Source organism: Loxodonta africana, chromosome 4 (assembly GCF_030014295.1).
Source record: "Loxodonta africana isolate mLoxAfr1 chromosome 4, mLoxAfr1.hap2, whole genome shotgun sequence".
Classification (NCBI taxonomy): Eukaryota; Metazoa; Chordata; class Mammalia; order Proboscidea; family Elephantidae; genus Loxodonta; species Loxodonta africana.
The window spans coordinates 39,435,298-39,448,685 of record NC_087345.1 but is presented as its reverse complement, the minus strand read 5'-3'; the positions used below and the strand labels follow the sequence as shown (position 1 = coordinate 39,448,685).

Genomic DNA, 13,388 nt, shown 5'->3' with positions numbered 1-13,388 from the left:
CTGGGGTCTTAAATGCTAGCAAGCAGCCATCTAAGATGCATCAATGAGTCTCAACCCACCTGGATCAAAGGAAAATGAAGAATATCAAAGACACAAGGTAATTACAAGCCCAAGAGACAGAAAGGGACACATGAGCCAGAGACTACATCATCCTGAGACCAGAAGAACTAGATGGTGCCCAGTGACAACCAATGACTGCCTTGACAGGGAACAAAACAGAGACCCCCTGAGGGAACAAGAGACCAGTGGGATGCAGATCCCAAATTCTCGTAAGACCAGACTTAATGGTCTGACTGAGACTAGAAGGACCCCAGTGGTCATGGCCCCCAGACCTTCTGTTGGCCCAGAACAGGAACCATTCCCGAAGCCAACTCCTCAGACATGCCTTGGACTGGACAATGGGTTAGAGAGGAATGCTGGTGAGGAGTGAGCTTCTTGGACCAGGTGGACACTTGAGCCTATGTTGGCATCTCCTGCCTGGAGGGGAGATGAGAAGGTAGAGGGGGTTAGAAGCTGGTGAAATGAACCTGAAGAGAGAGAGTGGGAGGAGGGAGCAGGCTGTAGCATTAGGGGGAGAGTAACTGGGAGTATGTAGCAAGGTGTATATAAGTTTTTGTGTGAGAGACTAAGTTGATTTGTAAACTTTCACTTAAAGCACAATAAAAATTATAAAAAAAAAAAGGTGCCTTCTGCATATGGCAGGATGTTAATGGGTCTTCCTCCAACCCTGATGCCATGTTCTTCTTCTTATAGTCCAGCTTCTCGGATTATCTGCTCAGCATACAGATTGAGTAAGTATGGTAAAAGGCTACAACCCTGACACACACCTTTCCTGACTTTAAATCATGCAGTATCCCCTTGTTCTGCTTGAACGACTGCCTCTTGGTCTATGTGCAGGTTCCTCATGAGCACAATTAAGTATTCTGAAATTTCCATTTTTCCCAATCACTGCCTCTTGGGCTATGTACAGGTGCCTTATAAGCACAATTAAGTTTTCTGGAATTCCTATTCTTCACAATGTTATCCATAATGTGTTATGATCCATAGAGCCGAATATCTTTTCATATTCAATAAAACATAGGTAAACATCTTTCTGGTATTCTCCACTTTCAAGCCACGATCCATCTGACATCAGCAATTATATCCTTGTTTCACATCCTCTTCTGAATTCAGCTTATGGATAAATACACACAAAAACATATCAAAACAAGGCTTCCCAGCTTTGAGAAGCAGCCACTTTTTCTTTTTTTTTTTTTAAGTCTTTAAATCACTTGAGAGAACTGGGAAAGGTGCTGACAATAAAATTTCCTGAACAGAGCAGCTATGGGTCATGCTCAAAATCCCAGCCAAGGGAATTAAAGACCTATTAGATAGCACTTTATAATCTGTCAGAAAATTCTAATCTACTAGGCTAAGGATTCCTGTTACAAAACGTGTGTGCCATATTAGTCTCAAAGAAGTAGAATACAAAATTTACAAAATTAAAATCCATCCTGAATATAATCATCTTTTATGTTGCAAAAACCCCTGAGAAAGATTATCCAAATAGGAGATGTCTTTATTCATGTTCCCAGGGAACCAGACTCTGAGATTCTGATATTTGCCTGCAGGTTGATCGGGAAGTACTCTAAAGAACATCACCTACGTGGGCAGAGGAACAAGATGACTAGGAAAAGAGAGAAGGTAAACAGTACTGATTCTACTGAGAGCCCAGAAGCTGGGATGGCCCCTCACAAATGTCCCTAAACCAAGGCAAGAAGATGAGACTCTGTATCCCCCACATCCATCACTAACTAAATGCTGGCTGCTACCACACAGGGGACATAATCTTGGGTGAGGAAGCCTCCTTCTGCAGGTACAATAACCAGAGAATCACGCAGCTATACACCAACAGCAGGCAGCGCAGCGAATAATCCCCATCTTAAGGGGGGATCTGGGTAATGCACTAAAGCATCCACTACAATGACATATCTTACATGCATTTGAGATATTCATGAAAGGCTATATACTGCTTATTTTAAGTGATGATTTAGTTTTAAAACTACAATTGAATATGAAAATAAATCATGTCCATTATGGAAATTTGAAATTTTCTGAAAAGTAAAACTGAGAAGTAGCGTAGGGGTATAGCATAGTGGATGGTTTAATGTTAAGAGCGTGCAAGCTTTGAAGTAAGATGGAATCTGAGCTGTCCATTATTATTGGCTTCGTGATTTTTGCTAAGAAGCTACTTAGCTTCTTTAATATAATTTTTTCCCACTTGGTAAAATGGGAACAATCCCTTTGACGTTATTCAGAAGACTGCTGTCAAGATTAAATGATATGATATATTTAGCATGGTGCCTCTCACACAATTTATTTGTTACTTATTGTTAATAGAAATGAAAAAATCTTTCAACTGGCAGACTACCAATTGCCATTTTTTTTAACTGGTATAAAACAAAAGTTTCTTATGTACATGGTTTTAAAAATGCAAAATGACCTAGGGGAAGTTGAAGTTCTGAATTTTATAATAAGCTTCATGCCTCAGAGTTATTTTGGTTTTGTTAAGTTCTCGGGCATAAAGGCACTAGAGCAGGTAGAAAAAGCACGGTATATGGAATCAAAAGACACGATCAGGTTGTACCTCTGACACCAGTGTGGTTTCAGGTACATCACTGAGCCCTTCTGGGCTTCACTTTCCTTATCTGTCCAGTGAGTATATCAGCAAGGCAATCGCTCAAGTACAATTCAAAGTTTCCATTGAAAAGGAAGGAAGAACCAGGATTTTGAGTCTGCAGATCATTTGCAACCTCCACGTATCATTTTAGGTGTGTTATATAACAAGTCTTGATATCTTTTGCCCTTTTTTCTGGCATCTCTGCTGAGAAAAAAAAGTGTCTTCAGGAAGCAAGTTTCAGTCATAAAATTTGATAATTCATGTAAGGTGACTAACAGCACCTGCCATACAATAGACTCTCAGAAGGTATTAGGTCTTCTCCACTGAGACTCCCCTCCACCTCCGCCCCAGCTCAGATTCCAACCGAGTTCAAAGCTTACACGCTCTTAACGTTAAACCATCCACTACGCTATATATACCCCTATGTTACTTCTCGCTTTTACTTTTCAGAAATTTCTCAAATTTCTATGAGGGACATGATTTATTTTCATATTCAGTTGTATTTTTAAAACTAAATCATTGCTTAAAATAAGTAGTTGCAAGCAAGATATAACAAGGTTGTATCAAAGAAAAATCAATGTTTTACAAAAAAATAAATCCATACTTCCTTATCAGAGATCTGAGTAAACATAATCTACCATTTAATCCACTCTATATCACAGTGTATTTTTGTACTGCATTGTCTAAAGGTAGGGATTTTTAAAACATTTTCCAACATTATTTGGCTAATGAAGTCCAAATAAAGTATTACTGAGACTCTGGAAATACTCTTTCATAATAAGATACTATATAAAATTTAACCATAGTCTTATATTACAAAACTGAGACAAAGTAAAGAATGTGATGTTTATTCAATTTTATCATTACTATGATTTTTTTTATTTTTATTTTTTATGACTCATTCAACACTTAAACACATGTCTAACTTACTTATTCATGTTATTATACTAAATATGTCAATCAGAGTACATGCAACGCCCAGGGATCCTAAAGTAAATTATCCTACCCACAGCCCATGCTGAGAACACAGCCCAAAACAGCAAGATTATATGAACCCCATGCCTACAGCCAACTGACCAAGTGTGGTAAGATGGATGCAACAGCAGCCATTCACAGGCTAGCCAGCAGCCAATAAAATGGCCCAGGGGCAAAAAAAAAAAACAAAAAAACACAACTCTGCCCCAAAGAAGGAAGGAACTAAAACTAAGTCTCAGGCTTAGGCATTTGAATTGCAAACTATACAGAGAAATCAGTAATAAGCTGCACAAACTAACAAGCAGATACACAATACAGTCATAAAGTAAAGAGTGCATGAAAGCCTTGAGCAAATCAAAATTATAACACAGTGTAGGACAAAGAATTTGATTTGTTCTTTTGTCTCTGGATTCTAATAATAGCCCTCGCAATTCTCCAGCAGCCAAGGTGTCTTTTGTTTCCTAAAACAGCCTCATGGAGTCAATCTTGCACATAACACAGATTCACACATATGTACTGAGGCTCCAGTCATGCATATACATTGAGGTCCCAATGACTTAAAACTTACTCTGGCCCTTGGAACACTCTCTTTTGGGGCTTCTAGGAATGGTGAAAACATCCATGCATGGGAGAGGGTTTCAAGTTCCTGGAGACAATGGAGGCCTCATGCCAGGAACTCTCCCAGATTTGCCCAATGCATCTCTTCACTTGTATACTTTCTGGTTATAATATATGGGTAACTGTAAGTAAGTATAGTATACGTAATAGTCTCCAGGAATTCTCTGAGCCATTTTAGAGAATTAATGAACCCACAAAAGGGCACTGAGACTCTGAGTTAGCTTAGGGTAGCTAATTCAGGAGAGTTTGCTCAATCGTAAAGGCAGAGTCCTAACTTGTGGGTGGCTGGTGATCAAGAAAAGGCTACACAGGCAGTAAATGAAGGACAGAGCCCTTCTAGCTTATAAACTGGCCCCAGGAACTACAGGAAGAGAGATGGGCCAGCTGGTTCAAAATGCAGGGAGTCGTGCAGACTCCTGAGCCTACAGCTGATATCTTATGGTCTGCCCCAGGTGGCCAGGCATGTTTTGACCTGGTTCAAGGTATCCAGGGATGAAGTCTAAACTAATTTGGGGTGATTAAGGTCACAAGAGTGGAGATGTGGGAAGGTAAAGCCTGAGTCCACATCTAGATGGCAACTGGATTCACACTGATTCTTACCACGCAGTTAGTGATAAAGGTGGTGTTTGCCGACCTTGCTCCTTTAACAGTGCAGTTGGCAACAAGCTCAGCTAGGTAAAATTTCAACAGAGCATAAACTCTGAGTGTGCAAAAGCTGAGGTCAAGGAAAAAAAAAAAACTATAGTAAAAGGTAAGAAAATCAGCTGATAACAGAAAAAATACATATAAAAATACAAAGGAAGCAAGCATGTCAAGAGTCACCAAGGTCTTTAATGGCTGAACTTTAGAGTGAAAATCCACAGAGGTCTACTATGGTCCTGATTAGCACTGCCCTGGAACCTACAAAGCCTTCCAGTTAACTGTCTCAGGAGCTCAGCCATATTAAATGTTTGGCTTTAAATTTCCATGAAATTCAATCTCGCTTATGGCCAATACATCCTTACAACCACAACTACTACCCTGTTCCACCACTGGTCTGTCAGTCTGTCAAACTTCAGCGGTGTGCATGTTACTGTGATGCTGCAAGCTATGCCAACAGTATTTCAAATGCCAGCAGGGTCGCCAGCCCTGGACAGGTCTCAGCGGAAATTCCAGACTAAAACAGACTGGGAAGAAGGACCTGGTGATCTACTTCTAAAAAATAAGTCAGTGAAAAATAAGACAGTGGAAGACTGGCTGATATAACACTGCAACATGAGCCCCTTAAGTTGGAAAGCACTCCAAATATGACTGGGGAAGAGCTGTCTCCTAAAGGTAGAGTCAACCTTAATGACAAGGATGTCGTAAAGCTTTCAGAACCTTCATTTGCTGATGTAGCAGGACTCAAAATGAGAAGAAACAGCTGCAAACATCCATTAATAATTGGAACATCGAATGTATGATGTATGAATCTAGGAAAACTGAAAATTGTCAAAACTGAAATGGAACATATAAAGATCAATTTCCTAGGCATTCCCAAGCTGAAATGGATTAGTATCGGCCATTTTGAATCCGACAATCATATGGCCTACTATGCTAGAGATGGCAAATTGAACAGGAACAGTATTGCATTCATAGTCAAAAAGAATATTTTCAAGATCTATTCTGAAGTACAATGCTGTCAGCAACAGGATAATATTCATAAACCTACGAGGAAGACGCATTAATACAACTATTAATTTACACACCAACCACTTATGATAAAGATGAAGAAACTGAAGATTTTTACCAACTTTTGCAGTCTGAAATTGATCAAACATGCCATCAGAATGCACTGATAATTACTAGTGATTGGAATGTGAAATCGGACAGGTGTTTTATTACACCCTAATGCAGTAAGTGCCCATAAGGGGCACATTTGGAGCTCTGGTGACACAGTGGTTAATATCTCGGATGCTAACCAAAAGGTCAGCAGTTCAAATCCACCAGCTACTCCTAGGAAACCCTATGGGGTAGTTCTGCTCTGTCCTATGCGGACGCTATGAGTCAGAATCAACTTAACGGCAACGGGTTTGCTTTTTTGTTTTGTTCTGGGATGTGAAAGTTGGAAACAAAAAGGAGAATCAGTAGTTGAAAATATGGCTTTGGTAATAGAAACGACTCCAGAGATCGCATGACAGAATTTTGCAAGACCAACGATCTATTCATCAGAAATACCTTTTTTGAATAACATAAATGGCAACTACACACATGGACCTTACCAGATGGAACACACAGGAATCAAATCGACTACATTTGTGGAAAAAGATAATGAAGAAGCTCAATATCATCAGTCAAAACAAGGCAAGGGGCCAATTATGGAAAAGGCCATGAGGTGCTCATATGCAAGTTCAAGCTGAAGCTGAAGAAAATTAAAACAAGCACATGAGAGCCAAAGCACAACCTTGAGTATATCCCACCTGAATTTACAGACCATCTCCAGAGTAGATTTGATGCACTGAACACTAATGACCAAAGACCATGCAAGATATGGAATGACATCAAGGACATCATACATCATACATGAAGAACGCAGAAGGTCATTAAAAAAGACAGGAAAGCAAGAAAAGACCAAAATGGATGTCAGAAGAGAATCTGAAACTTGCTCTTGAACACAGAGTAGCTAAAGTGAATGGAAGAAATGATGAAGTAAAGAGCTGAACAGAAAATTTCAAAGGACAGCTCAAGAAGACAACGTATTATAATGAAATGTGTGAAGACCTGGAGTTAGAAAACCAAAAGGGAAGAAAACCCTCCACATTTTTCAAGCTGAAAGAAATGAAGAAAAACTTCAAGCCTCCAGTCACAATATTAAAGGATTCTATAGGCAAAACAGTGAACATCGCTGAAAGCATCAAAAGCAGATGGAAGGATTACACAAAGTCACTGTACCAAAAAGAACTGATCATGTTGTAAGCATTTCAGGAGGTAGCATGTGATCAAGAACCAATGGTACTGAAGGAAGAAATCCAAGCTGCACCTCAGGCGTTGGAGAAAAACAAGACTCCAGGAATTGATGAAATACCAATTGAGATGTTTCTACAAACAGATGCAACACTGAAGTGCTCACTCTTCCATGCCAAGAAATTTAGAAGACAGCTACCTGGGCAATTGACAGGAATAGATACATATTTATGTCCATTCCAAAGAAAGACGATCCAAAAGAATGCAGAAATTATTGAAAAATTTCGTTAATACCATACACATGTAAAATCATACCAACAATGTTTCAAAAGCAGTTGCAGCAGTACATCAACTGCCAAAAATTCAAGCCAGATTCAGAAGAGGACGTGGAACAAGAGATATCATTGCTGATGTCAGATGGATCCGGGCTGAATGCAGAGAATACCAGAAAGATGTTACCTGTATTTCATTGACTATGCAAAGGCATTTGACTATGTGGATCATAATAAATTATGGATAACTACAAGGTGGGAATTTCAGAACACTTAATTGTGCTCATGCGGACCATTTGAACAGAACAAAGAGATGCTGAGTGGTTTAAAATCAAGAAAGGTGTACATGAGGGTTGTATCCTTTCACCATACTTATTCAATCTGTATGCTGAGTAAATAATCCGAGACTATATGAAGAAACACGAGGCAACAGGATTAGAGGAATACTCATTAACAACCTGCAAAACACAGATGACACAATCATGCTTGCTCAACGTGAAGAGGACTTATAGCACTTATTGATGAAGACCAAAGAATACAGCTTTCCGTATAGATTACACCTCAACAACAACAATAAAAAAAAAACTCACAACTGGACCAATAAGTAACATCATGATAAATGGAGAAAATATTGAAGATGTGAAAGATTTCATTTTATTTGGATCCACAATCATTGCCCATGGAAGCAGCAGTCAAGAAACCAAATGATGCATTGCATTGGGCAAATCTGCTGCAAAAGACCTCTTTACACTATTGAAAAGCAAGATGTCACCTTGAGGACTAAGGCTCACCTGACCCAAGTCATGGTATTTTAAATCATCTCATGCACATGCAAAAGCTGGACAATGAATAAGGGAAACCAAAGAAGAATTGATGTCTTTGAACAATGGTGCTGGCAAAAAATATTGAATATACAATGGACCACCACCAGAAGAACAAATCTGACCGGATAGGAGAGCAGTGGGATGCAGACCCCAAATTCTCGTACAAAGACCAGACTTAATGGTCAGACTGGGACTACAAGGACCCCGGAGGTCAAGGTCCCCAGACCTTCTGTTAGCCCAAGACAGGAACCATTCCCGGGGCCAACTCTTCAGACAGGGATTGGACTGGAATATGGGATGGAAAATGATACTGGTGAAGTTGGGCTGGATCAAGAAGACACATGAGACTGTGTTGGCATCTCCTGTCTGGAGAGGGCAGAGGGGGCCAGAAGCTGCCCAAACAGACATGAAAAGAGAGAGTGGAAGAAAGGAGTGTGCTGTCTCATTAGGGGGAGAGCAATTAGGAGTGTATAGCAAGGTATGCATAAATTTTTGTATGAGAGACTGACTTGATTTGTAAACTTTCACTTAAAGCACAACAAAAATTAATTAAAAAAAAAAAAAATCTGACCTGAAACAAGTACAGCCATAGGGAGAACGCTGAGATTTCGTCTTATGTACTTGGACATATTATATGGAGGGGCCAGTTCCCGAAGGACATCAGGCTTGGTAGAGTAAAGGGTCATTGAAAAAGAGGAAGACCCTCAGCAAGATGGATTGATACAGCGGTTGCAACAATGGGCTCAAACATAGCAACCACTGTAAGGATCGTACAGAACTGGGCAGTATCCTAACTGGAAACATTACAGCTGTTTCAGAGCCATGGTAAAGCTTGTTTCAAAAAGTCAGTCTGTAAAAGATGTGTTTCATAAAAACGGAGAAGAACATATACTTATGTGGTTACAAAGGGGGGAGGGAGGGAGGGAGGGAGAGGGCTTTTTATTGATCAATCTGTAGATGGGAACTGCTTTGGGTGAAGGGAAAGACAACACTCAAAACAAGGAAGGTCAGCCTAATTGGACTGGATTAAAAGTAAAGAGGTTTCCGAGATAAAATGAAAGCTTCAAAGGTCAGCGAAGCAGGGGCTGGGGTCTGGGGAACTTGGTTTGAGGGGACTTCTAAGTCAATGGGCAAAACAATTCTATTATGAAAATACTCTGCATCCCACTTTGAATTGTGGCGCCTGGGGTCCTAAATGCCAACAAGCGGCCATCTAAAATACATTAATTGGTCTCAACCCACCGGGAGCAAAGGCAAAGGAAGAACACCAAGGTCACACGACAACTAAGAACCCAAGCGACAGAAAGGGCCACTTGAACCAGAGACCTACATTACCCTGAGACCAGAAGAACCAGTTGGTGCCCGGCCACAATCGATGTCTACCCTGTCAGGGAACACAACAGACAACTCCTGAGGGAGCAGGAGACCAATGGGATGCAGACCCCAAATTCTCATTAAAAGACCACACCTAATGGTATGATTGCGACTAGAGGAATCCCAGAGACAACGCTCCCCAGAACTTCTGATGGCACAGGACAGGAACCATCCCCGAAGACGAATCATCAGGCATGAAAAGGACTGATCAGTGGGGGGGAGAGAGATACTGATGAAGAGTGAGCTAATTAAATCAGGTGGACACGGGAGAGTGTGTTGGCAACTCTTGACCGGAGCGGGGATGGGAAGATAGAGAGAGAGGGAAGATGGTAAAATTGGCACGAAACGAGAGACTGTAAGGGCTGACTCAATAGGGGGAGAGCAAGTGGGAGAAGGGAGTAAGATGTATGTAAACCTACATGTGACAGACTGATTGGAATGGTAAATGTTCACTTGAAGCTTAATAAAAATTCAAAAAAAAAAAAAAAGATGTGTTTCATGATGCCAAAACTCCTAGAAGGGGAAATCTAAGTATCGTGTGACCCTACTACTCCCCCATCCTTAGTTGACTAGACCAGCAATAGACACCTGATCCAGAGGAAGCAACTTTACTGGTCAGTACCTATGCACAACCTGAGTAGAAAAGATGAGCAAGACATTTTAGATTCTTCAATTTGGATTTGGAAATTAAGACACTGGGCCAGTTGGCTATGCAAAGCCATGTTGAAAGGCATGTAGAATCATTTGGTCAGATGTCCATTTGGGGTCTTGAGCATACTAAGTAAGCTGTGGGATTTGATCTGTGGCAAAAAAATATGAATGCAGAAACATAAGCCCCCTTCCAACTTAAAACAATTTGAAGAAGTTTCTAATCCTTGAAACTAAAGAACTTTTAATAGAATGTGATCTGAAGATGACATATTACATTCATTCATTTAATACAGCATTTGATTACTTTGTTTCCTCTTCTCCATATATTTTGAAAGTGCAGTCTATGCCCTGCTTCTATTTCTTTCCTTCCCAGTCATTCATTTCTCTATGACTCTCCTGAAACTGAACGAGATATGACCAACTTCTCACATTCTGTTGGTACTTCTCAGTCCTTATTTGACCTGACCTCAACATTCGCACATATCTAACTTGTCTCCACTTTTGTCTCCGAAGTAAAAAAGTACTAGACCTATATTTTTACCTACATATTGAACATCTCCACTAGGATGTTCGGAACCTCGTGTTCACATTCATCTTCCACCCCAAACATGTACCATCTCCTCCTCTATTCTTTACATCAGCCTATTCCACCATCCTCTCAGCTACTCAAACTATTGTTTTTTGTTTGGCTTTTTCCTCACAACTCAACAAGTCTTGTCAATTTTCTCTCTTACCTTTCTTCAACACTCAGTCTATTCCGTTTCTATCATCAAAGCCATTACCTTAATTCAAGTCTTCATCATCCCTTGAACCCAGAGGTCTAGAAATTCTGACTTAGGAATCTTTTTTTTTAAGGTTTCAAATGATTTTTTATGTCCTACAATTTTAGAAACCACTGACTTAATACCATGGGAGAAAGATGTGGCAGTCTGCTTCCATAAAGGTCTACAGCCTTGGAAACCCTATAAAGCAGTTTTACTCTATCCTACAGTGTTGCTATGAGTCAGAATCGACTCAATGGTAGTGTGTTTGGTTTGGATTAGTTTGACTTAATTCCACTGCAATAACTTTCTAGCTAGTCTCTCCCTTAATGAATCTACCCCTCTCTATATAAATACCAAGTATACCACAAATATTAATAAAAAACCAGCAAGCATCAAGAAATATGTTAGGCCCTAGATATCCTAAGGAAGAAAACAAAGTCCTTAAGGGAGCTCAGTCTAATGGAAGAGAAGATGAGCAAACAAATTATAAAAATACTGTAATAAATTTTCTAGAGATACACAATGTAATAGCTACCATACACTAAATGTTTACTAAATATCAGACATTGTAATAAGTGCTTTATGAACAGTATTTCATTTAAACCTTCCATAACACTGTGAGATAGATATTACCCTCAATGTCCAAATAAAGTAACTGGACCTCAGAGAGCTTAAAATTTTGCATAAGATCTCACCTCAGTCTTAATTTGTATGGGCTGCTTTAAGAAAAAAAAAAGGGGGGGGGGCAAGCAAACAGCTCCTAGTGTCAACTGAACTGAGCAAGGAGGACAACTGAGGGCACGACATTCCAAGCAGAATAAAGAGCTTCTGTGACATTATCAGGAGTCCCTGGGTGGTGTAAGTGGTTAATGCACTCAGCTGCTAACAGAAAAGTAGGAGATTATAGTCCACAAAGAGTCACCTGGGAAGAAAGACCTGGCAATCTACTTCCAAAAAAGTAGCTACTGAAAATCCTATGGAGCACAGTTCTACTCTTACACACATGAGGTCACTATGAGTAGGAGTCAACTCAATGGCAACTGGTTGGTTGGTTGGTTATAGAGATAGGAAGGCATGAGAGCACTGGGCAAATGTGGGAGACACAATCAATGAGAGAGGGCAAGATCAGTGTACGTGTGGACATAAATGGAGATAAGCCTGAAATGATATAAAGGCACTAGAGCCTTAAGAGCCTGTGTGCCTAGGCAAAGAGTCTGAACATCTATGCACACTGAGTAGCCACCAACAGAATTTAGACAGAAGAATGACATTACTCAATTTGTTTTTTTTAAAGATGACATTGAAAAAACATGTTTGGAGGGTTTCCTTTATTACAAATCTGGTCATTTACAAAAAACTTTCCATGGCTCCTTATTGTCTATAGTATAAAGTCCAAAATCCTCAATGTGGTCTTTCAGCCTACCTTTCTAGCCTCATCTCTTACAACTATCTCTATCTCTATCTACATGCAAAAATACTCACAAATCCCCTATGTAGTGCTAGGTTGTTTCACGCCCTTGCGTTAGCCTGGTCCCATTAATTAGCTCTCTGAGACCCACTTGCTTTAGCTGTAAATTGAGGATCAGGCAAGAGCCTGAAAAATGGCCTTCAACAATCTCTAAAATGGCCTTCTTAACCTTGCGCCTTCTTGTCTGAGTCAGTTCCAGCCTCTACAAGCACCAGGCTCTGCAAGACCTTCAACAACCTCCATCTTAGAGGCAGAATTCTTCACTTTTTCTTTTGTGCTCTTCTGTATATCCATTACAACACTTTACCACATTACTTTGTAATTAATTGTTTAAGCATCTCTGTCTGCCATTAGATTTCTCAAGAACAATGAATTTGTCTGATTCATCTTTTATCATTACCAAGCCCAGGAGAGTAGTTAACAGATTAGATGTTCGACAATATGTTCAATGGATGTCTACATGCATGCTCTGAGTTCTGATCTACAAAGAAAAAAAAAGTGGAGATTTAAAAAAAAAAGATAATACAAGAAAGTGATAAGTGCTCCTTGAAATTTCGTGTATATAATAATAATAACAGTAGCAGCAACAACACACCAACATCAGCAGTAGCTAACATGTACAGTATTAGAGCTACTGTGTGCCACATACTGCTGTAAGAGCTGTACATGTATTAATTTAGTTCTCACATCAACCCTATGAGGAGGGTACTATTATTGTGACGATTTTATGGAGACACAGAGAAGTCAAGTAAACTGCCCAAAGATACTCAGTAAATGGAGGAGAAGGATACAAACGCAGGCAGTCCTGCTCCAGAGCTAAATTCTTAACCACTAAATTATACTGCTTCTTTAGTTCAAGCA

General features: G+C 39.9%; 1 protein-coding gene across 8 annotated transcripts in view; it reads right to left on the bottom strand.

The window, feature by feature from the left end:
- Positions 1–13,388, bottom strand: part of EEA1 (early endosome antigen 1) — a 334,017-nt gene that overhangs the window by 138,936 nt on the left and 181,693 nt on the right. The window lies entirely within an intron of this gene.